This window comes from Kogia breviceps, chromosome 9 (assembly GCF_026419965.1).
Source record: "Kogia breviceps isolate mKogBre1 chromosome 9, mKogBre1 haplotype 1, whole genome shotgun sequence".
Classification (NCBI taxonomy): Eukaryota; Metazoa; Chordata; class Mammalia; order Artiodactyla; family Physeteridae; genus Kogia; species Kogia breviceps.
In genome coordinates, this window is record NC_081318.1 from 25,517,023 (window position 1) to 25,540,988 (window position 23,966).

Consider the following 23,966-nt stretch of genomic DNA (forward strand, 5'->3'; position numbering starts at 1 on the left):
AGCCATTAGTAAATGCAAAGTAAAACTACCATGAGACACCGCTACATATATATTAGAATGGCTAAAATTAAAATATATATATATACTGATAACGTCAAATGCCAGTGAGGGTGTGAAGAAACTGGATCTCTCATATATCCCTTGGTGTCTACCTTTCCATACAAAGTGGCCTATGTCATGGGGGCTGCAGGTCCCTGAAAAGCTGCCCTGTAGCATCCTCCTCTCTCTGAGACTCTCAGCATCATCTTCATGTTAAATGTCCCTGGTTTGTGATTCTGATCATTTTTCACCAAGCAGATTTCATCCCTGTAACTATTTCACCTTTCATCCTTTTAATTAGAATTAGATATGACTCCCAAATTAAGGGTTTTACATTGTTATCCTAATTACCCTTTAAGTGTATGTCACATAGTCCAGAGTACCAGATATTACAAATCACCTCCATTTCCAGCTTAATTCTGGATGCTTTGTTGACCAAGAGAGAATTTTCATTAGAAGACCTAAAGATCGTAGAAGATGTAAACCATCCCAATGAATGGGTTAATAAAATGTCTCCACAGCTCAGGACAGTCTGATTATCTCAATCAAGTACTGAGCTCTTAACCTACCCTAACAGAATACAGCTAGCTACCTAATAGTCATGTCTATCTATCTACTTTTTCAAACCTACTTCGGTTATGATGAGTCAAAATTTCTAGAAAGAATAAGGAAAAATGATTTAATTTGTCCCATTAACCAGTTACATTACTAGCACCTTTAATAATAAAATGTCAATATTCTCTGTATAATTAATACATTAAAATTTCAATACTTAAACCAGTAAGAATCCCTTGGTAAATGATGAGCTTCATCTAAGCAGATACAGTTTGTTCTTTTCATGTTTATTTTCTAAGTGCAGAAAATAAACCCACCAGAACCATCATTCTCATTCATTAAGCTTTTGTTGAATGAATAAATAAATGTATGCATGAAGAAAATAAATGGTGGTGGCAGGAGCTTGTTCCCTGTCAACAAGCTAGCTATAATCTCAGCATGTCTTATATAGAATAATAAACTACTAAATATGGTACAGGGTGTGGGCAAGATTGGATAGTTATTTTCTAGGGAAATTTGGATATGAAGAAGCGAAAGAACTAGCCATGGAGGGAAAAATTATAAATCCATCATAAATCTACAACAGATTGCTGGAAAAGAAGAGCCTGAATTGGGCTGTGTATAAGCATAAACTAGTTTGAGAAAATTAATTAAAAAAATAACTGGATATTTGGGAAGTATACTTGTATATAGTAAATAATTAAACATTTAAAACTCCTCATTGTTAAAATAAATGGTTCTTTGTACAATTTCCCCTCTTGTTATTAACATCATAGTTTCTTCATTTTCCTGATCTGGTTTATAAGAAATTTCTAATAATCATGACACAGAAAGCAAATACTCTACAAATACTGTCCGATTACCTTTGTGCCTAATCTATTTGAGGCTCTCACAAATCATGGATATGACATTTAGGAGCTTTGAGGACTTGGACATAGCATTCTGTGCTAACTGTAAAAGAATTTCCAACCAAAATTTATTTCCAAATTTTGTATTAAAACCAATTAGGTTCTGCCACTGAGTAAATCCCTACTTCATTTTCATGTAAATTGGAAAATTTAATATTATGTGGGGTGGGCACTAGTTCTAGATGACAAGACTACATAGTTGGCTCTTTTCCAAAAGTGTCTAAGATTTTAAATTAGTTGCACTTCACTGTCTTATGTGAAAGTTGTGGATGGTTTCTCTTTTTCTTTTTTGGGAGAATGGAGTTTAAGTGAACAATTCAATGTTGGGTGTATACAGGGCTTTTTTCTATGCTTTAAAATAATTAAGGTCCTCTGCACAATTCCCACATGGTGTTTTAAAGGTGAGATTCAGTTAGATAACAAATTATCTGACTCATAGCTCCATACATTCCAGCAATATTCAACTAAAGTCAATTATGCATCCTGTTTTTTTCAAGTTTCCAACATATGGGGCTAAGGAAGGACACTGTCAAAACATCCATAAACTCAGACATGTTACTGAACTACACATGCCAGTTGCTTGGGAAATTGTCTACTGATTTCATTTGTACAATGATTAATTTTAGGAATAACCAGATACTAACTAGCTAGTAAATAATTTCTAATGTAGTAAGAGTACCATAGCAAGGATGAGATCCAAGAATTTACTAAAACCTAAATAGTTGTGGGGAAAAACCCAGTAGCTTAAAGCTGTCAATTTTTTTTTCATGTTCTCTAGAATATGACATTTTGAATTCAATTCTGAGAGCAGATTTTACCTTAACATTGGGGAAGAAGGGAATGGCCTTCATAGGTTTTTTGATTTTCTAATGTAAAGGCCACTATCCTAGTCCAGAAGGGAACATTCAGAGGTAAGGATAAGCTGAATATTGATGAATATATGCACAATAATGAAAAGTTTGTTTTCTTTTAGATGAAGTTGCATCTGTGACATGGTTTACATTCAGGCAAATAAAAACAATGAAATAGCATAATACCGTGAAGGAGAATGCTTGTTTTCTCACTAGGAATTTCAGAAATATAAGGGTCTAATCTTCAGGCAGTGTGACTTGAGAGGGGGGGGGCCTCCTATGTGGTTGGTGAACTGGCCTCTTGAAATCATGGTAGGCTTGAGCTGAGAGCCATATCCATCCAGTAAGAGAACCTGTGAAGGTCCATGATTAGGAATATCCATTTCTTTATTCTTAATCTACTCTGTGCACTGCTTTACCTTTCTATTATGCCCAAGATTTTGGTGAATTTTTTTTATTTGGAGTTTATTTTGAGAGTTAAGAGAAGGGTTGATGATGTCCTTTAGGATGACACAGTGTGGGAGAGAGATAGTATCTGAACTTGACAGAATAGAGGACTACTGGAAGAGGGGAAATAAGAGGCCATCAGGCTGCATATAACACAAATGCACTTATTGGGATTTCTCAAAAATAGGGGCAAAGACTTGGCTTCCTCTGATCAAATATGATGGAGGCAATTTGGGTATTAAAGGATCATCTCTTAAGACTGGAGAAGTTGAAGATGGGTTATGTAGGAATACCTAGCTAAAAGATAAATTACTTAAAATGAACTGCACTGTTTGTTTCCCAAAAAAGGTCATTACTAAAGTGAAAAAGGAGCTCGTATATAGTTAATTGATGTTTAATAAATGTTATTACTTATTAAGCTATTTTTTTTTAAAAAACAATCATGTTGAGTTTTGGTATACTGACATATGAAAAATACATTTTAATCACAAATGATATTATTTGTGAAACACAAATGCATGGAGTGGAATAAGTAAGCAGTCTGTGATTCATTGATTCAAAGATTCAGTTTGAAGAGAATGAGTCTAAAGCAAACCCTACAGAGCTTAAGGATTTAGGACACCAAGGGTGTGCTGATTAAAAACAAAGCCAAGCGATTTATCAATCCTGTGAATTAGATTAATGCAGCCAGTCAATCTGGATATTATGGGGAAAATCTTTTTATTTTTCTCAACAGCAAGTATTTTTGTCTGTAATTGTTCTTAATCATTCAAATAATTGCATTAGCGATCTTACGCTGCTTGTGTGAATGACTTTTCTTGAATTATTTCATTGTTTTCTCTGTAGGTTAGGTATTGAATTTCTGAAGGTTTTCTACCATATGTCCTGTCTTTGCTGGTGGTCATCTCAAAATTGTTCTTTTCCTATAAAATATGTATCATTTCAGTTATCTGATGTTTTTTCCCTTCTTCGATGATAACCAACCATAGATTGTGACCTTGATTTTCCTGTCTTAAATCCCACTTTATCTCCTCCATAAAATTTTCATCTTCTCTGCCTATACATTTATCTTAATTGGCCTTCAGTTCCTTCAATTAAGTATATCTCCATCAATGTTTGCTGTGACCAGGACAAGTGGTGGATAAAAGTGCTATTTTAAGTAAGTATGAGTCAGATAACTGCAGCCCCAAGAAGGCCATGTCTTTTTCTCCTCCTTGAAAGTCCAAGGAGCAAGAGAAGGACAAATGAAGTCATGAGAATGAGAGTTGTACTTTCATAGCAGAGGCAGGGGCCAGAGATGCTCCTCAAGTTCATTTATGTGGTCATTAGGCAAAGTCTTTTGTTGCTGTAATGATAATAAGATAAGCCAAGTGCTTAAGTAGCATTAAATGAACAGGAGATACTTATGGAGGAACCCCTTAGGTTTTGTTGAAATATATCACTTATTTTGAGTAGATTACAAGGTAGACTTATGACAACTCAATCATGCAGACATTTAAGGAAAAAGCGTCACTGCTGTAGTTAGGAAAATGTTTTAGCCTGGGGGCAGAAATAATCCAATACTCATAGTATTTGATTTTCCTTTTTCTCTTGTTTGCATGGAAATGGTGAGAGTAATAGAAATAAAAGGTAGGGATGCTACCCCCCTTCCTGCCCTCCCCCCACCCCGGGGTCATAAAACTCTTGTAAGAGAAATTTCTCCCCAAATGGAAAGAGTACGTAGTCTATAGAGGACAACTATTTCTGGTGGTAAAACACAAATATGTTTAGACATTCGCATTTATAACTTTTCTTAATCTAGATCATTTTTTGCTCAGATCCTATTTTATTTTCTCTGCAGTCTATGTGATTTGTTGACCCATCTCTACTTCTGTACTTTATAAGATTCTTGAAGAAATGTTGTTTGCTTTATTACTATAAATTGTGATTCTATAGCTTTCATACTTTTCTTTCTTACAAAATAAAACTATCGTTCAATATATCCAGCTAACTCTCCTTGTTTGTTAAAAGATAAGTATAAGTAATAGGGAGATACAAGAGAAAAGAAATAATACAGGTTTAGCAGAAACATCTTTTTGAATAGCAAACTAAGACCATGGATTTTTTTTTTTTTTTTAAGCAAACCCATCATCAGATTTTAAAGCTGCAGATCTAAAAGGATTTTGCCCAATCTCTCTCTCTCTCTTTTTTTTTTTAATTTAATGTAGAAGTTGAAGCTCAGGTCTTAAAATACTTGCCCTAAACTGTTGGATCCAGTATAATCCGCTGTAAGGTGTCTGCCTGACCTGAAGCTTAGCTCTAGAAGGGTGAGAAAGAGACAAAGAACTTACGGTATGTTAAACTTCAACCTGAACCTCTAGTAATGAGGACAGCCTCCTTTGAAGGTTCCAAACAGGGAGCGGGGTCAAGACTTCTCCTTTTCCCTTGGTTACTTAATTGTTACTTCTCCCTGTCCCCAGACAATGCCAAGTGCGTGTGATAAGCCTTGACCCTCATATCTGTCTCTTTCACCTCCCTCTGTACCATGCCTTAGGGCCAGATATAGTCTGTTTTTATTCTTTTTTTTTTTCTCAGTCTTTCACCTACATCTTAGCCTCCTTTTCCCTTTGATCAGGAAGCCTGGTGACCTCATGGTCCCAGACGACCACTTCATTCTTACTGGAGAACTCTGTGAACTGAGTCCTCCAGATTTAACCCTTAATGTACTGAATATTATCAAAGAAGCTGGAAAATCTCAAGAAAATGTCCCTTGCTAGGAGGGCCATTGTTTCACTACAAAATCCTATCTTGAATGCCAAAAGCAAAATATTACTTCATTTCTTACTCTAAATATCCCTAGGGAAACTTAATGAAACCTTGGAAAGATGGATGCCTTAGATGAACATCAAAGAGAAAGAAATGCAGTAAAGAAAGCACGTAATTTTCAAAATAGATTTCTGATCACCTTTATTTTGTAAGTAAACAAATAATCCAGGAAGAAATCACTAGGGAGAGGTCTATACCTAACACAATATTGCTGGTATTTACTGAACTGTCAAAAACCTAGTAGAATCTCTAAATGCCATCAATCAGAAGTTAGTGTCCTCGCGGAGGATATATTTGAACACAGATTACATTGCTACTGGAGTCATGCCTATGAGACATCAGAAAAATTGGGATTCTAATAGATTTGAAACACAGGTTGGGTATCTGGGGAAACTGAGAGGTGTCTTTCTACCTCAGAAATTGCATAACCTTGTACAGAGAGCCGAAACCTACTAAATGGATCAGCCGTCCGAAGGGGACTTGAGTGATTTTTCCCAGTCCTGTCATTTTGTGAGCCTCTCATTTTTACAACACTTACGGTAGAGACAAATTGCAAGAGAAAGTTCACTTAGAATGAAAAAAAATCAAAGGCTAGCAATGACTCAAAGATGTTACGGTCTTGGCTTCACCCCTTCCTGGCCTTTTAGTAACTACAAGTAATCAAAGCCATTTTAAGGCTTTTATGTATGCTTCCATTATTTTCCTATGCTGTGTAATTCTAACTGTAGAAGCGAGATGTATTTACCTAATCTGTGGACTGACACACAGTAACCAATATCTAAATACAAATGAATCTTTGGGAGAACAAGGAAAGGCTTTAATATGTGAGGATCACTCAACCTGTAGAGGTTTATCCTTTTGTGTTTAGGTTCTCTGGTCCCCTCAGGATGCCATCTAGTATAATTGTTTTTTGAATAGCTCTAGTGATTTTAACAACTTTGCTTGTAGGGTTTTTTTTTTTTTTTTCTATATTTTAAAGCGTTTCTAATTTTTTATGAAAAGTTCCTTCTGACATTTGCTTTGATTTTTTTCCCCATTTAATTTCCATTTATGCCCTTACTCCATTATTTCTAGGAAGTGGGAAACTGAAACTCTGGATATGATCAAGGCTATTAAAAGCATGTACTTCTGCTGAAACCTCTTATCATTTTGTTCTGGGTATTATCAGCCTCAGTATAGGAATAGAAAGGGAAAAGGTTAAAGTTTACCAGTGTATATTGCCCTTTGTTTTTATTTGCTTTTAAGAGCCTGGGAATAGTGTCTATAATCCCAATGCACCTGAATAACAAAACTCATATCTGTGTATAAATTTTATATATGAAATTATATTGGAAACTGATAACAAAAATAATGATTTGACAGTGAATCTTCCCAGCATTAAATTGAAAATAAGTAAGCCACTTTACATTTTTAAAATTAAGTAATTACAGATCATTGATCATTGGCTTACTGTTGTTTTCTGATCCTATGATGTGTATACTCACCAGGATTTCAGCTGTAATATGTTTAGCTTTGAATCAGGGACATTTTGTACCATGATTCATTTGATGCACCTAAATTTTACAAAAGCAATGATTTAATCTTTTTTACTTATGTAAGCAAAAGGTAATATAATAAAGATGATTTGGAAACTTATCAGGACAATAGGAGCTGCATATTCATGTAAGCATCTTAATGGATATCTATTATGATGAAGAGTTCAAAGAGGCCAGCCTCTAAGAGGTCAGCTCCTCTTAAATCTTGCAAAGAACAGTTTTTCCTCAGCTAACATTAAAAGAGATTTAACATTTTAAGAGGTGTTAAAAATTTTGAACCTAGATATTAATCATTCAACAAATGCTTATGGAGTACCTAATATGTGCTAGTCTCTTTTGATCCCTAGAGATACAGAAGGAAAACTAAAGCAGGTAATCAATCTGGAAATAAGAGCTCAGTTCTGGGTACCTGCACTGGCACCATGTCGCCCTGGGCAGAAAGGGTCAAGAAAATAAAAATGGCAATTTCATGCTTTATTTCTAGATGTTACCATGGAATTACTTTTCCTAACCTATAGAACTTATTTTTAACTTTTAAAATGTAAGTAAGAAACAAATACAGAAGAATATGCAATATAAACATAGAGCTTAATGAATTATCATAAGACCAACACCCTAGTACACACTATTCATGTCAAGAAACTGAAGTATGCCCAGAACCCCAGAAGGTCCTCTACGTGCTCCATCTCATTATAATCACTTCCCTCCCCGCAAAAGTAGCCATTTTTAAAATTTTTATAGTAATCATCTCTTTGCATTTCTTTATAGTCTTACCACCTTGTTATTCTAGGGACTAGATCAGAGCTTTGCAAATTGCATGTGCTCAATAAATTCCTAAACAAGTTAAGTCGCTGAAGATGCATTCCTCAAGTATACATGCTTAGAAACTCTGTTTACTCTTTCCTGTTTTTAGGGTTTTTTTTGGGGGGGTGGGGTGATTTGGGCATATGTTCTTAAGTCACCATTATTCTACATTTTTTCCTCCCATCCTTACATTTTCTTACAATTTATTTTTTGAAAAAATAGGTCCATTTGACCTGTAGTTTTGAATATGCCCATCCTTTGTATTTCCCACAATTTGGCAGTTGATGTAGAGGTTTGATTAGACTCAGACTCAGTCCCTTTGGCAACACTGCAAGCTATATAGTGCTCTTTTATTAGGAGGCACATGCTATTTGGTTGTTCTTTTCTGTGATATTAGCAGCTGTGAATGCTATGACTAGATGCATTAATTTGATGGGAGTTATAAAATGGTGCTATTCCACTGTTGTCATTTATTTTTCATTGTCTGGATGGAATAATTCTATACATAGAGGGTCTCCCTCAACCCTTATTTTGGTACCCAATCATATTGGTAAGGCAAGATAAATGTTTTATTTTTTTCCTTCTATTTCCCATTTCCCACAGTGATGAATTTGTCCCCAAACACCTTCTGAAAGTAACTAATTAGTTCTTTTATCCTTTTTTTGCACCATTATCAATTCATGGATTTACACATATTTTATGGGTGTCAGTCCGACTGGGCTGCTGTAACAAAATACCATAGACTGAATGGCTTCTAAAAATGTATTTCTCACAGTTCTGGATGCTGAAAGTCCAAGAGTAGGAGGTCAACATGGTCAGGCTCTGGTGAGAGCTCTCCTCTGGCTCACAAACTGAGGACTTCTCGTTGTGTCCTCATATGGTGGAAAGGGTAACATAGCTCTCTGGAGTCTCTAAGAGTACGGATTCCATTCATGAGCCTCCATACTCATTACCTAATCACCTACCGATTAGGTCCATCACATTAGGGGTGTTAGTATGTCAGCATATGAGTTTTGGGAGGACACAAATGTTCAGTCCATAACAATGGATTTCAATCCATTGCTCTGGCTATCCTTATTGGAGTTCAAATCGTCCTACATTTGACCTGCAGGAAACTTACTCATGTGTCTGGCTTTTTATGCTGTCAAATGGGAGGATGAGGATGACTGGGTTATGTGTCTCTCCTCAGCCAGTAGGCTAACCCAGACATCATCAGAGTAGCTGTAGGGTTCCAAAGAGCCACAAGAGATGGCACACTTCAATGTGCAAGTATTTATTAAGTTTCTTAAGTCTCATTAGCCAAAGCAAGTCACATGGGCAAACCCAGGTTCACTGAGAGAGAACCACCTCAGAGTGGGAAAATGGGATGAGAATTACTGGTCCATTTTTGCAAACAATCTACCACATATCTCACTGTCTTTCTCTTAAACATCACATACTCTTTTAGCTAGATCCCTAAAGTATTTTTCTTGGCCTTTTCTATAAAACTCAGTAATGTTACCAGTTATAGCTTGTTGTTGGTCAATATTCTCTGGTATGCAGAGAATATGTAGTTTCAATTTTTTTGTTGTTAATTTCAAGGAAGTTTTCTTTAATTATTTTTAGTATTTGCTTTGGTTTTCTTCTTCAGATATTTGCTTTTTCAGTATTTTTCCAGTATTTTTTTATTTGCTTTTTCAGTATTTGCTTTGGTTTTCTTCTTCAGATATTCCTATCCTATTATCCATCGACTAATTTTTTCCATGTATTTTCAATATACGTTTTTTTTCTCCTGAATCATTTTCATATATTTATTTCATTTTAATTTTTAATATCTTGTTTCTTTTCACAGTTTTCTTTCTCTGAAGTCATTATCTCTTGGGTTCATTTGCTCTCTCATTCTTTCTGATTTATTCTTCATTTCTCAATATTTTTTCCTTCCTTTGTAATTCTTTTCTAAGTTCCATTATCTTATTTAAGAGTTTACAATTTTTATGTCATTCTTTTATACTTTGTATCAATTTTAATTTTCTAGCTCATTTTGAAAAATATTAAGATGGTTTTAATTTCATGGATGTGTTTTTCTTTTTTCTTATAGTAAGATTGTATGTAATTTGACTTCAACCATTTTTGTTGCTTATTTTTTTGTAAATTAGTTCTCCTAAGGTTTTAGAAGGAGGTGTTGTTCACAACAGCTTTCTGAGATTTCATGGGTCCCTGTGATTTTCCCTTCTCTATCTTTATCTGAATCCTCTCTTCCTTTCTTTCTGTTGTCCCCATTGTGCTTAATTCTAATCATATTCCAGAATTTTCCTCCCATTGCCTAGCCTTGTCCAGGAAGGCAGTTTTGGCTGGTAGGATCTAGACTGCTCCAGCTTTCACACTCTACAGTAAGCCCCTGGCATACCAGCTACTGGATTTATCTAAACCCTTCTTTGTGTAAGCTGCTGTTCTTGGTTTGGCTTGATATGCATTCCAGTGCAGGCATGTTGGCTGTTGTGGATTCTGTTCTTAGATCTGTCCCATACCTCGGCCTCTTTCTGCTCCTTCCCACACAGATACTAACACACATGACCATCTTGAGTCTGTGGGAGATGTTTTCCCTCCCACTGGTATTTGGGAGTTCATGGAGGATATCATGTCACCTAGTTAACTGTAAATGTTGTACCTTGGTTTTGGGGTTTTGCTCTTTCGTTACCCCCATTTTTACAAAGAGTTTTAGGGAGACTCACAAAGTATGCAGCACGGTTGCCATGCTCTTTCCAGATTCCCTCACCTCTCTCATCTTTTTATTTTCCCAACTTCTCCATTCCCTCCTCTATTCTAAACCCCAAATCATCTAAAACTGCTATTCCACCCCACCCCCCGCCACACCATAAGTTAATTCTTCAACCTAGCATCACAGACTATGCACTTGAGGTCATAGACTATTATCTTGATTTTTAAAAAATAAATACAAAGTAATCAATTACAGATGCTCTCTTCCCATGAGCCAAAAGCACTGTGTACTAGATGCCCAATAAAAATTACTTTGGATGATTACTGATACTGTGTATGGCACTTTGGCATTTGGAAGTGTTATGAAAGAGGATAAAAATTGGTTTGAATACCAGCATCTCAGCAAAGTGTTGATATTATATTTCCCAGACAAAATAGGAACTGGGACACGGCTTTCTCTAACTTAGCTCCAAAGTATTTGTTCTGATTAAAGAACATATAACAAAAAAAAAAAAAAAAAAAGAACATATAACAAAGAAAAAACTCCTTTCCCAGTGAAACATTTCACAATGTTCTCTTAGTCACAGTACCATTCCAATACAATAGGAAAACTTTATCTGGGTTAGGGACACATTGATCTTCCATAGTGAACTTTGCTCTTCTTTCCCTTTCAAAGGGCTGAGTTTGCCCTAAAGGATGTAAAGTTTTAGCCTGATCCTCCTTAGGACAAGTCATAATAATTTGTACTAACAAGCCAGGCTTAGCATGTTATCTAAAAACATGGAGCAAAGGGAAACTAACTGGTCCATACTAGGAACTTGACTCCCATGAATACTACGATCTAACAAACCAAACTTATTGAAATACAAGTGATTTTTAAAAGAATAATCAGAATAATATTTAATGCAAGAACTCATTACTAAAGTCATGTTTATTCATTTAAACGTAAGTGACACATTTCTATACACACAGGAGAAAGTGGTCCACGCTGAATTCTAATTAAGTATCGCCAGCCTCATGTTTATAGATAGTTTCATAATTACAAAAATTGCCAGGAACCAGTCTTTGATCTAAAACCTATCAGCCTGCATTGAATTACAATCTAATTTGCTTCCTCTGTCCCAAAATGACCAGCTTATGCTGTAACATGATCTTTTAATAACGTGATCTGAAGTAACTGTTCAAACAAAATTTGATTTGTTTAATGAGCAGATACAAAAATAGTGGAGTAATATTTTTGTCTTGAAAATTAAAATGCCTTTCAGCTGATGAAGTTGCCTTAGATATAACTAAATTTCCAGTGTTCCAGCACCCAAGCAGTTAATGGAAGTGAGAATCAAAGGCCTAAAGAAAGAGGCCCTAATCATAATGATTTTATTCTGAAGGGCAAAACCAGGGCAAAGTCAAACATAACGTGGTCTTGTACTCTGTTTGAAACATGCATTGATAAAGCTGTTTTTGAAGTCAGTATTTGTTTGCCTCAGTGTAATTATAGTCCTTTGGATTTTTCTTGCTAATATGTGTGTGTTTGTGGTTGTGTGTTTGGGGGAGGGAGGATGTATAGATGAGGAGTAACATTGCTATAACAAGTAACTTGCTCTTTCCCTCATAACGCTGTCATTTTTGCTCCCAAGATAGATACTTATAAACTCAATGACTGCTCCTTATAGTAGTGGCAAAAGTTCCAGAATGGCTGAAACTGCAGATTATGAAAAAGTTCATTGTGAATGTCAGCAGGAAGGGTTCATGACTCATTGTAACGTCAAAAAGCACTGACCAGAAAAAGTGCCAAAAGGCTTAGGACTAAGTCCTAATACATTTATTTATTTATATTAGTGCAGTTTATATGCTCCCGGTAATCCATACTCTTCCCGGGTACATGAAATTTCTTGTGCAACTAATTTACCAAATTCCATGATTTACTTTGCTCTTCTGAGCTAAGACATGTTCATGAAGTCCCTCAGTCTCATCCGTAACTATTCTCTCCCTTTGAAGAAAAACAATAATTTACATCTCTGTCACATTCTAAGAACAAGAATTCCTATTTAAGAACTTGATAAAAACCTAATACCTTAAGCTCTATATTTTGGATTAGTGTCCAAACTTACATTGAAGAGAGACTTATAGTGATATTATTCCTTTGTCAATTGTCCCATGGATTGCCTTGGATGTTAAAAACTCAAAATAATGTTTGCTTACCTCAAGTTTTAATGTTTTGTTACAGATGTAATAATCCAGTATAATAAATGAATTATAAATTTAAATAAATTAAATTAAATTACTGAAATTGTTTGTTTTCTAAAATTATGTATTATTCTATCTAAAATAGCATATTTAGGGCTTCCCTGGTGGCGCAGTGTTTGAGAATCCGCCTGCCGATGCAGGGGACACGGGTTTATGCCCCGGTCCGGGAAGATCCCACATGCCGCGGAGCAGCTGGGCCCGTGAGCCATGGCTGCTAAGCCTGTGCGACCGGAGCCTGTGCTCCGCAACGGGAGAGGCCACAGCAGTGAGAGGTCTGCATACCCCCCCCCAAAAAAAAAATAAATAAAATAAAATAGCGTATTTAGCATCCTCAAAAGTATTACCTCCTCCTCCAAGCACTCTGGGAACATTAAAAAAAATACATTCATTTTCTTCTAATTTCTTCCCCTATTACCACTCCCTTCTCTAAAATCATAAAAGGCCTCTTGTCTCGCAAATGAAGTGGACTCTTTTCATTACATTTTTTATATTAATTCACACTTGATAATCCTCTTGTTCCTCCATTTTTTTCAACAAAAAGTTGAGAGCCCTCTCTGTAGCAGACATGATTTTAGGTATTAGGGATAAAGTAGGGATCAAAACAAAAGATTCTCTGTCCTCAGGCTGCTAAAGTCTGGAAGACAGGAAAAATTAATCCATAATAAAATATCAGATATTGAAAAGTACTGTAAAGAAAAGTAAGCAGAGGGACTTCCCTGGCAGTCTAGTGGTTAAGACTCTGAGCTTCCACTGCAGGGGGTGTGGGTTTGATCTCTGGTCAGGGAACTAAGATCCTGCATGCCACTTGGAGAGGCCAAAAAAAAAAGGAAAACATAAAAAAAAAAAAAAAAAGAAAGAAAAAGAAAGCAGAAAAAAAAGAAAATAAAGCAAAGTAAGGGGAGAAGATTAAACGGTATCTACGAGGGTTTTTTCTGGCACTATAATCTGATCTGGGACCTGAATTAAGTGAGGGAGTAAACGGGGTGAATATTTGGGGAAAGGTATTTTTAGGCAGCAGGACAAACAGAGGCTTAAAGGAAGAATGTATATTGACATTTTCGGAAAGTTAGCTGGGTGGAGGGAGAGCGGCTGGAAATTAGAGCAAAAAAAGGTAGCTAGGAGTTGGATTATAGAAGATTTCAAAGCCAAAGTAGATTCTTTGCTTTTATGGTATATTCTATGGGAAGATTTCATGAAGGGAGAGGCATGATCATCAAAAGAAGTCGTTTCAGTCACTTTGGCTGTTATATGGAGAGTCAACTGTGTGTGTGTGTGTGTGTGTGTGTGTGTGTCTGTGTGTGTGTGTGTGTGTGTGTGTGTTTGGGGTGGTGGAATGAGTATGGCAAGAGTAGAAGCTGGGAGATCAGGTAGAATATGATATCAGTCATCCAAGTAATTTATTATGATGGCCTAGACTAGATAAGAGGACCTAGTTTAGGAGAGGAACAGAAAATGTGGTAAGAAGATCTGATTTCAGAAAATAGTTTAAATGTATAACTGAAGGACTTTAATGGAGTAGATGAGGCATGTGGGAAAAAAAAAAAGAGGCAACAGAGATAATTCCAATGTTTTTGACATGAGCAGCTGGGCAAATGTTGGTGACATCTATTCACATAGAGAAACTGAGTCAGAAACAGAGCAGGGGAGAACTGAGTTCAGTTTAAGATACATTTGAGTTTATTAGACATATAAGTGGAGATATTAAAATAGCAAGTTGGATAAAAGTCTTGAGTTATGGAAGAAGTTGGGTCTGGAATTGTAAAAATGGGAGTCATCAGGTTCCAAATTGTATTTAAAAGTATGAGTCTGAATGGAATAACCAGTGGTTGAGTATAGATGAGAAGAGAGGAAAAGTGAAGAGGAGAGAAGAGGTCCCCAAATGGAGTACTGGTGAGAAGAATCCAATGAAGCCTATTGAAAAAGTGAAGACAGTGAGACAGCAAGAGGACAATGATGTGTCCCTCCCAGAGGCCAAGTAAGGAAAGGTTTGCAAGAGGGAACTGTATCAGGTGCTTTGAGAAAGTCAAGAAAGATGAACACTTAGAAAGTATCCTTGGATTTGCAATGTGAAGTCATTCATGACCTTAACAAGAAAAATGTTATTCAAATGTTGGAAACAAAAGCTTGCTTGGTGTAGATTCTAGAGAGAATGATCAGGGTTGTAATGAATAGCATTCAAGGAGATTTTCAGTTAAAAAAAAAAAAAAAGGAGAGAGAGGGAAATGTGGCAACAAATATTAAATTGAAGAAAGAACTGCCATCAGGGAAAGTGAGAGCTAAATTCTTGAAGGAAATCAGGGAGAAATTCCATGTTGTATTATCCATTTGCAAGATCCAGAAAGGCACACCCCAAAATGACATATGGGTCCACTGACTCAGATCCATGGGGAAACAGAACAGGAATGAGAGGAAGATAAGTTGAAGCAGAATCGTCTATGATTTTTTCTTGGAATAGTTTCGGCACTTCGGGGATTCATTTTTATGGTTATAGGGGTTTGTTACATAAGCATATTATGGTGGTTTAGAGATAGGAGGACACTTTTTTTACTGAATTCATTTCCTAAATATTCTATTCCACTATAATAGACTTAAATATTGCTTCTAAACTGATATGTCTCAAATCCAAAATCATCTTTCTAATTCATTTTCTGAGTAACAGATGCCAATTAACAATTATTTGCCGGGTACCTACCACTGGAATTCCCACTGAAAATTCAACTGAGCATGCTTTAGAATCAAAATCATTATCTTCTTGAAATATGCCTTTGTTCCTCTCATTTTTCCTCTGTATAACAGCCCCTCCATTATTCCCAACACCCTGGCTTATAAACTTGACTTCCTTGTCTTCACTGTCTTACAGCCAGTCATCTACCAAACTACCTGTGCAGTGGTCCCTACTTCCACTTCCCCTTTCCATTGTACTGCGAGTTCCTTAATTCATACCCTCATCAACGCTCACACTGACCATGCAATGCCCTCCTATCCATTTCCTATATTGCCCCACAATCTAGCCTTTCACATTGTTAAATTTTCTTATCATCCACCTGTATAATCATATCACTTCCTTCCTCTTTAATTTTCTTGAATATCATTATGTAAGGAATTTAACCTCTTAGTGTAACTTTCAAGGTATTCAGTCATTTGGTTTCATCCTGATTTTGAAGGTAAATAGTTTTCTGGAAGGTTGGACAGCTGGGGAGTAGACAAAGGAAACAAGGGATGCCAGGCACTGAAATTGCTTTTTCCTTAAAATAGAATATGATTTTTGTCAATGTGAGCGTAAGGTGAGAAAGCCCAGGCATCTGTAATTTTTCCTATTGAAAGCATAAAGTGATTGAATGTGTTGGTTTTTTTTTTTCCCTGAAAACTGATGAGAATCCAAATTATAAAAATACTGGGATATGGCAAAAATTTAAGATTTTCAGATCTATAATATTCCTAATTTTCTGGTACAGAGTCATTGATGGCAGGTTATCATCCCCACAAGTGACATTCTACAAAAGAAATGAGGCTATTGTAATTTTGTATTCTTTGCTTAAAATAATAATAATGATAGTAATAATAATAATAATAGTAATGAGGACCAATCTAAATTTATGGTTTGAATTTGTTATGCTGCCATAAGTTCATAGTCCATTCTGATGAGTTGTACCTATCCTGCATCAGTATATACAGGTATTCCCTACTTTTCAAAAGTTCTGTTTATGCCACTTTGCTTTCACGGAAGACCTACATTAGTGCCTGTTTTCACTAACTGAAAGAAATCCAAAGAGGCTTTTTGCTTTTACGCATTTGTTTTGCAGCCCGACATCCTAGAGGCAGCACACACCCAGAGCAGTGAGATTGGCCCCGCCAAGCACCTTCCCTGGGAACTACACTCAGCATCTCAGCATTGAACTGTGTCTGTGACTGTCTGTGCTTTATCTCAGTTTATTACGTGCATCCGTTATCAAGATGTGTCTTAAGGTAACTGCTTCTTCACTTTACACCATTTCAGCTTACACAAATTTTCATAGGAACACTCTGCTTTCAGATGGCAGGGGAAACCTGTATTCTTTGTATCATACCTCTTAGTCACTGTTCCATTCTTCCACGTTTGCTCATGCTGTTGCCTCCACTTTTGACACTTCATATTTACATTTCCCTTAAATTTCAAGTTTCCTATAAAATGCTGCTTCTATTGTAAGGCCTTTTACCCTGCAGCACTTTGACATTACCTCTATTCCTGCATTTATTTTATGTTTTCCTTGCGCAGAGGTTAACTGATAATGTGTCTGGGAGCTGACCACATCATCATTTCTCTATGCTCACAGCTGCTGTTGTCCAGTTGCCTTACTCTGGGCAGATGATTAATTATATTTGCAATGGTGGGATTTAATGGACCAGCATACATAGGAGCATCTTTCATTGCAATAGGATCCTTCTAGACAGGGGTTATCTCTCAAAGGTGAGATTGTGAAAATGTACTTCGGGGGATATGGGATAGCAATTATGAGGATAGTTTTATTTTTTAAACCATTTTAAAGTATACAATTCAGTGATTTTTAGTATATTCACAATGTTGTGAAACCCTCACCACCATCTAATTTTAGACACGAAAAGAAACCCTAAACCTCCCAATTCATCCTCACTTCTGGCAACCACTTATCTACCTTCCCTCTCTACAGATTTGTCTATTCTGGACATCTCATATAAATGGAATCACGCAGGAGGTGACCTTTTGTGTCTGGCTCCTTTCACTTAGCAGAATGTTGTCAAGCTTCATCCATGCTGCAATATGTATCAGGACTTTCTTCATTCATTTTTATGGCTGAATAATATTCCATTGTGCAGATACATTTTTTAATCTATTCATCATTTGATGGACATTTAGATTGTTTTCAGTTTTTGGCTATTATGAATAATGCTGCTATGAACAGTCATGTATGAGTTTTTGTGTGAACATATGTTACCAATTTTCTTGGGTATATACATAGGAGCGATATGACTGGGTCATATAGTAATTCTATATTTAACTTACTGAGAAGCTGCCAAACTTCCCCATAATTGCTGTCCATTTTACATTCCCACCAATATATGATGGTCCCACTTTTCCACATACTTACTGACACTACCAACACTTGTTATTTTGGTTTTTTAAAAAATGATGTCTTTTCATGTGCTTATTAGTCACTGTATATCTTATTTGGAGAAACATTTATTCAAATCCTTTTTCCATTTTTAAATTGGGTTATTTATCTTTTTATTGTGGAGCTCTAAATATTCTCTATATATTCAGGCCCTTCTCAAATACATGATTTGCAAATAGTTTCTCCCATTCTAATAGCTATCTTTTAATATTCTTGTGGTTTTGGCGTCATGTTTAGGAAAGTATTGCCTAATCTAAAGTCACGAAGATTTACATCTATGTTTCTGTTTTATAGGTTAGTTCTTATAGTTAGCCTTTGATCCATTCTGAGTTAATTTTTGCATATAATATGAGGTAAGGAGATAACATTTATTATTTTGAATGTGGATATCCAATTGTCCCAGTGCCATTTGTTGAAAAGACTATTCTTTCCCCTGAATAGTCTTGGCATCCTTGTCTAAAATCAATTGAACATAGATATGTGGGTTTATGTCTGTAATCTCAATTCTATTCCATTGATATATTCATTTGTGTTCATGCCAGTAACACTTTTTTTGTTTTTTAATGTGGGATTTAAATTTTTTTTAAAAAATTATTTATTTATTTTTGGCCATGTTGGGTCTCTGTTGCTGTGTGGGCTTTCTCTGGTTGAGGTGAGCGGGACCTACTCTTCACTGCGGTGCACAGGCTTCTCATTGTGGTGGCTTCTCTTGTTGCAGAGCACGGGCTCTAGGGTGTGCAGGCTTCAGTAGTTGTGGCACATGGGCTCAGTAGTTGTGGAGCATGGGCTTAGTTGCTCTGCAGCATGTGGGATCTTCCCGGGCCAGGGATCAAACCAGTGTCCCCTGCATTGGCAGGTGGATTCTTAACCACTGCACCACCGGGGAAGTCCCCACATGCTTTTAATTTCTATAGCTTTGTAGTAAATTTTGGAATCGTGTGAGTCCTCCAACTTGCGTCTTTTACAAGTCATTTTAGCTATTCAGGATCCCCTGTATTTCCATATGAATTTTAGGTCAATGTTGAATAGGAGTGATAATAGCAGGCATTCTTGTTATTCCTGATCTTAGGGGGAATAATAGTATTCTGACAATTGCTACCTATTAACTTGAGAGTTTAATCTATTTACAGGTAAAGTAATTACTGAAAAGAACTTCCTTCTGCTAATTTGCTGTTTGTTTTCTCTATGCTATATCTTTTTCTGTTCCTTAATTCCCCTTTATAAGTATTAAATAGATATCTTCTTATCTATCAGTTAGATTCTCTTATTGTTTTTATATTATTTATTTTTGAGTTATTTTCTTAGTGGTTGCCTTGGGAATCTTAACAATAAATTAACACTCTAGTTTGAATTAATACTGATTAAATTTTAATAGTATACAAAACCTTTTTTCCTATATATCTTGTGGGTTCTACTTATTCTCTTATGTCTTTTCATTTCAGCCTGAAAACTTCCTTTAGCATTTCTTGTAGGGAAAGTCTAATAGTCCTATAGTTTTTATCTCTTTCTCTTTTTGTTCTCTGAGAATGCTTATTTTGTCCTTTAATTTTGAAGGATAGTTGCTGGACACAGAATTCATGGTTGACAGCTTTTTTCTTTTAGAACTCTGAATATGTCATCTTACTACTGTTATGGACCCTCAAAATTCATATATTGAGACCCTAACCCCTAATATGATGGTGCTAAGATATGGGGTCTTTGTGGAGTCATAAGGATGGAGTCCTCATGATTGGGATTAGTGCCCTTATAACAGAGACCCCCGAAGCTCTCTTTGAAGATACAGTGAGAAGATTGCCATCTATGATCCAGGAAGCAAAACCTCTCCAGACACTGAATATTTGGGCACCTTGATTGTGGACTTTCCAACCTTCAGAACTGTGAGAAATAAATTTCTGTTGTTTGTAAGCCACCCCAGCTATGGTATTATGTTATAGCAGCCCAAACTAAGACAACTACCTTCAGGCCACCGTGGTTTCTAACGAGAAACCAGCTATTAATTCTGTTAAGGATCCCTGTATATGAGTTGCTTCAGTCTTGCTTCTTTCAAGAATCTTTGTCATTGATTTTTATCAGTTTTATTATGAGGCATGTGGATCTCTTGGAGTTTACGTAAAATTCGTTGAGCTTCCAAGTTGTGTACATTAATGTTTTTCATCAATTTTTAGAAGTTTCTGACCATAATTTCTTCAAATAACTCTACCCCTTTTCTCTTTATTAATATTTGATACAGATTGTCACTAGCTTTCTCACTCAGTCTGTATGTCAAATTGGCAGACCTGACATTTCTTAATCTAGCCTGTCATTTCATTAGTCACAGCACAAGATTAAAACAATGATAAACTAATCAGATGTGAACAGAAGTTTGTTCTCTACATTCACATTTAAAGATAATATTTGTAACATGGATTTATAACATTATTCTTAAAATGTTCAATATCTTAAGTAAATATTTTACTGTTAGATATTAATTATCATCATTAAAAACAAGATACATTTTAAAACTAAGCATACAAAATAGGAATAAAAACATCTACAATAGTTTCAGTGGTTTTTAAAAACATTAATGCTCAGTACAATACTTTATGAAATATCAATGAATGTCAACATAATGGTAAATATTTGGAAGTCTTTTTTGAGAATTCTTAATATTGAAAAAGAATAATCAGATATAATTGGAGGAACACTTGTTATTCCCTTCACAGTGAAACTTGTTGTAAATAAAACACAAAAAAATAATCTGATCTTAAACTAAAATGTGTTCTTTTATTAGAAAATACTGTTAAAAGATACATAGAAAATATTGCTGAAGATTTAGAAAAGCAACTAATAGATCAAATTACTTAGTGTGGGAGTTTGCTATATAGTTGGATGGAAGAACATATTTCTAACAAGTCTTACCTTAGGAAATTTGATAAATGATAAAATACTCAAATTATTGTTGTCTGTGAACCTCTCAAAAGAATATGCATTGGATAATGTTTCAACAGTAAATAATTCTTTTAATTAACAGTAAATAATTCTTTAAATTAATTAGAAAAAACATGTAAATGTAACCACCATAGACTGATTACCTTGACTGCAGTTTTTTTAAAATGAGTGGAAGACAACGTTGAGGAAGCTGCATCATGCATGAAATGCATTCATTACAGTATTTATAGCCAAGCTATTAAAGCAAGGAGAATAAAGGCAGCAGTGCACAAAATGCTTTACTATGTCAGTATTATTCATTTAAAAAATTAATACATAATAAAATCTTTAAAATAGCTCATAATGAGAAGAGATGTGACCTTGAAGATCACGTGTATTACTTAGAAATGTGCTGGCTGCTTTGTCACAAAAACTTAAGAGTTGAGCTACACATTTTTTATTTTAGAGGAAAAAAAGTTTTCCAAATACGTGGAAATTTTCACATATGGTTTCAGGCAAATGCTAAAGAGAAAATGTGACCCTTCAAAGTACAGTAGAATTTTAACAGTGATTGGGTAGTTTTTGAGTTTTTGAAAGAAACTTGGGGTATAGAGTAAAAATTTTTGATATGGCTTCTCGGTGATTATTTCCATTACACAATTTTATTGCTGAAAATAAATGTGTGTCATCTATAAAAATATTCAGATTTTCAAACTCAGAAATATAATTTTCTAACATATTTAAAAATCTTCCAAATGAATGGTTCCATGGTTGTTCAATCTACTTGTTAACAATATTAAAAGGCAGCCTTTTCTTATCAGCTTAAAAGAAGTACAGGGTATTAAGGAAAATGAAATTTTACCAAATCAATTTCAGTAAAAACGTTGACAGAATTGGTGAGTGTGACTGAAATATTAATATAATTATGTGGTAGGCACAGTTGACAGTACTTCTTCAGTTTGAAAATAACCTCATTATGACATCTTTTTTTACCTGCAACAATGATTAAAATCAATTATTTATATAAACTGAACTAAGAATCAAACCTTGAATTTGTGGACTCAAAGAGCTTTACTAGATTTTCAAAATTACCAAAGCATTTTCTATCATAGTATCTGTGAGGGAAATGTTTTTTAAATCATTAATAAATAAAATTTGAAATACTTTATCTTTCTTTTTTAATTTATATTTTTACATATTTTATAATATATTAAATCATAAATACAATAGCATATGATTTATGAACAAATACCTAAGACATATTTTTTGTAATTATGCAAATCTATGTACTAATCACTGATTTGACTTTTGTTTTAGGTATTAATATTATACCTCAGCAACTGAAATACTGGGTTCTCTGCTCTTAATTTAAACTATATTAAAGCTGTTATGAGGAATATTTTTATCTTCTCTTTATTTTAAATTATCCATTTCTGGGAAAATGCTGGAACATTATTTTATTTTTAATTAGATCATGTTTGTTTCTGACACATTCCTAACCTTTATCTGAGTTAGGATAGTGAAAGTTTTCTCATATCCTCCAAAATTAGTTCACATCTGGTTCCACTTTTTCATTTTAAGCTAGCCAGAATTTATTTTGTTCCTCTGAAAATGGAGTTGAGTTGTAAACTACGCTGGCAATACAGATAAGATAGCCTAGAATGAGTTGCATGCATATTCGATAGAGAATTTTATGTACCACAGTTAAGAGGACAAAAGCCAAGACACATATTTTGCTAGGGTAATTGAGTATGAATGGTAATTTCTTTTAACAATGTAACTTTGAATTTTAAAAGTCAGGGGCAAAATATTCCATAAATATAATTTGGAGTCAGACTAGAACAGACAACAGAGGATCAAATTCAACAAAAGGCTAGTGTGAACAATTCCCAAATCTATCATAAGATAATGATTACAGTAATAGTTATAGTTGAAGAGTTAGTTATAGCATATAACATATATATAGTTATAGCATATGTATATAGTTATATATATATATACATATATACTATATATTATATATATTATATATATACTGTATACTACATATATACTATATACATATACATATATACTATATAGTATATATATATATACTATATATACTATATATATAGTTATAGTATATAACATATATATAGCATATAACTAACACTTATAGTTATAGCATATAGTTAGAGTTATAGCAGAAGTGTTGATGGTGGTTGCAATAAAAAAAAATAATAGCTATTTGAGCACAATTTTAAACACCTTACATATAATTATTCATTTAATTCTCATAACAAACCCGGAAGGTTAGTACTAAAATTACACTCATTATACAGATGAGGAAACAAAGCTTAGAAATGTAAACAACTGGTCTCTAAACTCACATCTAGTAACTAGAATAATAAGGATTCAAAGCAGAAATTGTAGGCCATACCAATTTACATTCCCACCAGCAGTGCAAGAGTGTTCCCTTTTCTCCACATCCTCTCCAGCATTTATTGTTTCTAGATTTTTTGATGATGGACATTCTGACTGGTGTGAGATGATATCTCATTGTACTTTTGATTTGCATTTCTCTAACAATTAATGATGTTGAGCATTCTTTCATGTGTTTGTTGGCAATCTGTATATCTTCCTTGGAGAAATGTCTGTTTAGGTCTTCTGCCCATTTTTGGATTGGGTTGTTTGTTTTTTTGTTATTGAGCTGCATGAGTTGCTTGTAAATTTTGGAGATTAATCCTTTGTCAGTTGCTTCATTTGCAAATATTTTCTCCCATTCTGAAGGTTGTCTTTTGGTCTTGTTTATGGTATCCTTTGCTATGCAAAAGCTTTTAAGTTTCATTAGGTCCCATTTATTTATTTTTGTTTTTATTTCCATTTCTCTAGGAGGTAGGTCAAAAAGGATCTTGCTGTGATTTATGTCATAGAGTGTTCTGTCTATGTTTTCCTCTAAGAGTTTAAAGTGTCTGGCCTTACATGTAGGTCTTTAACCCATTTTGAGTTTATTTTTGTGTATGGTGTTAGGGAGTGTTCTAATTTCATACTTTTACATATAGC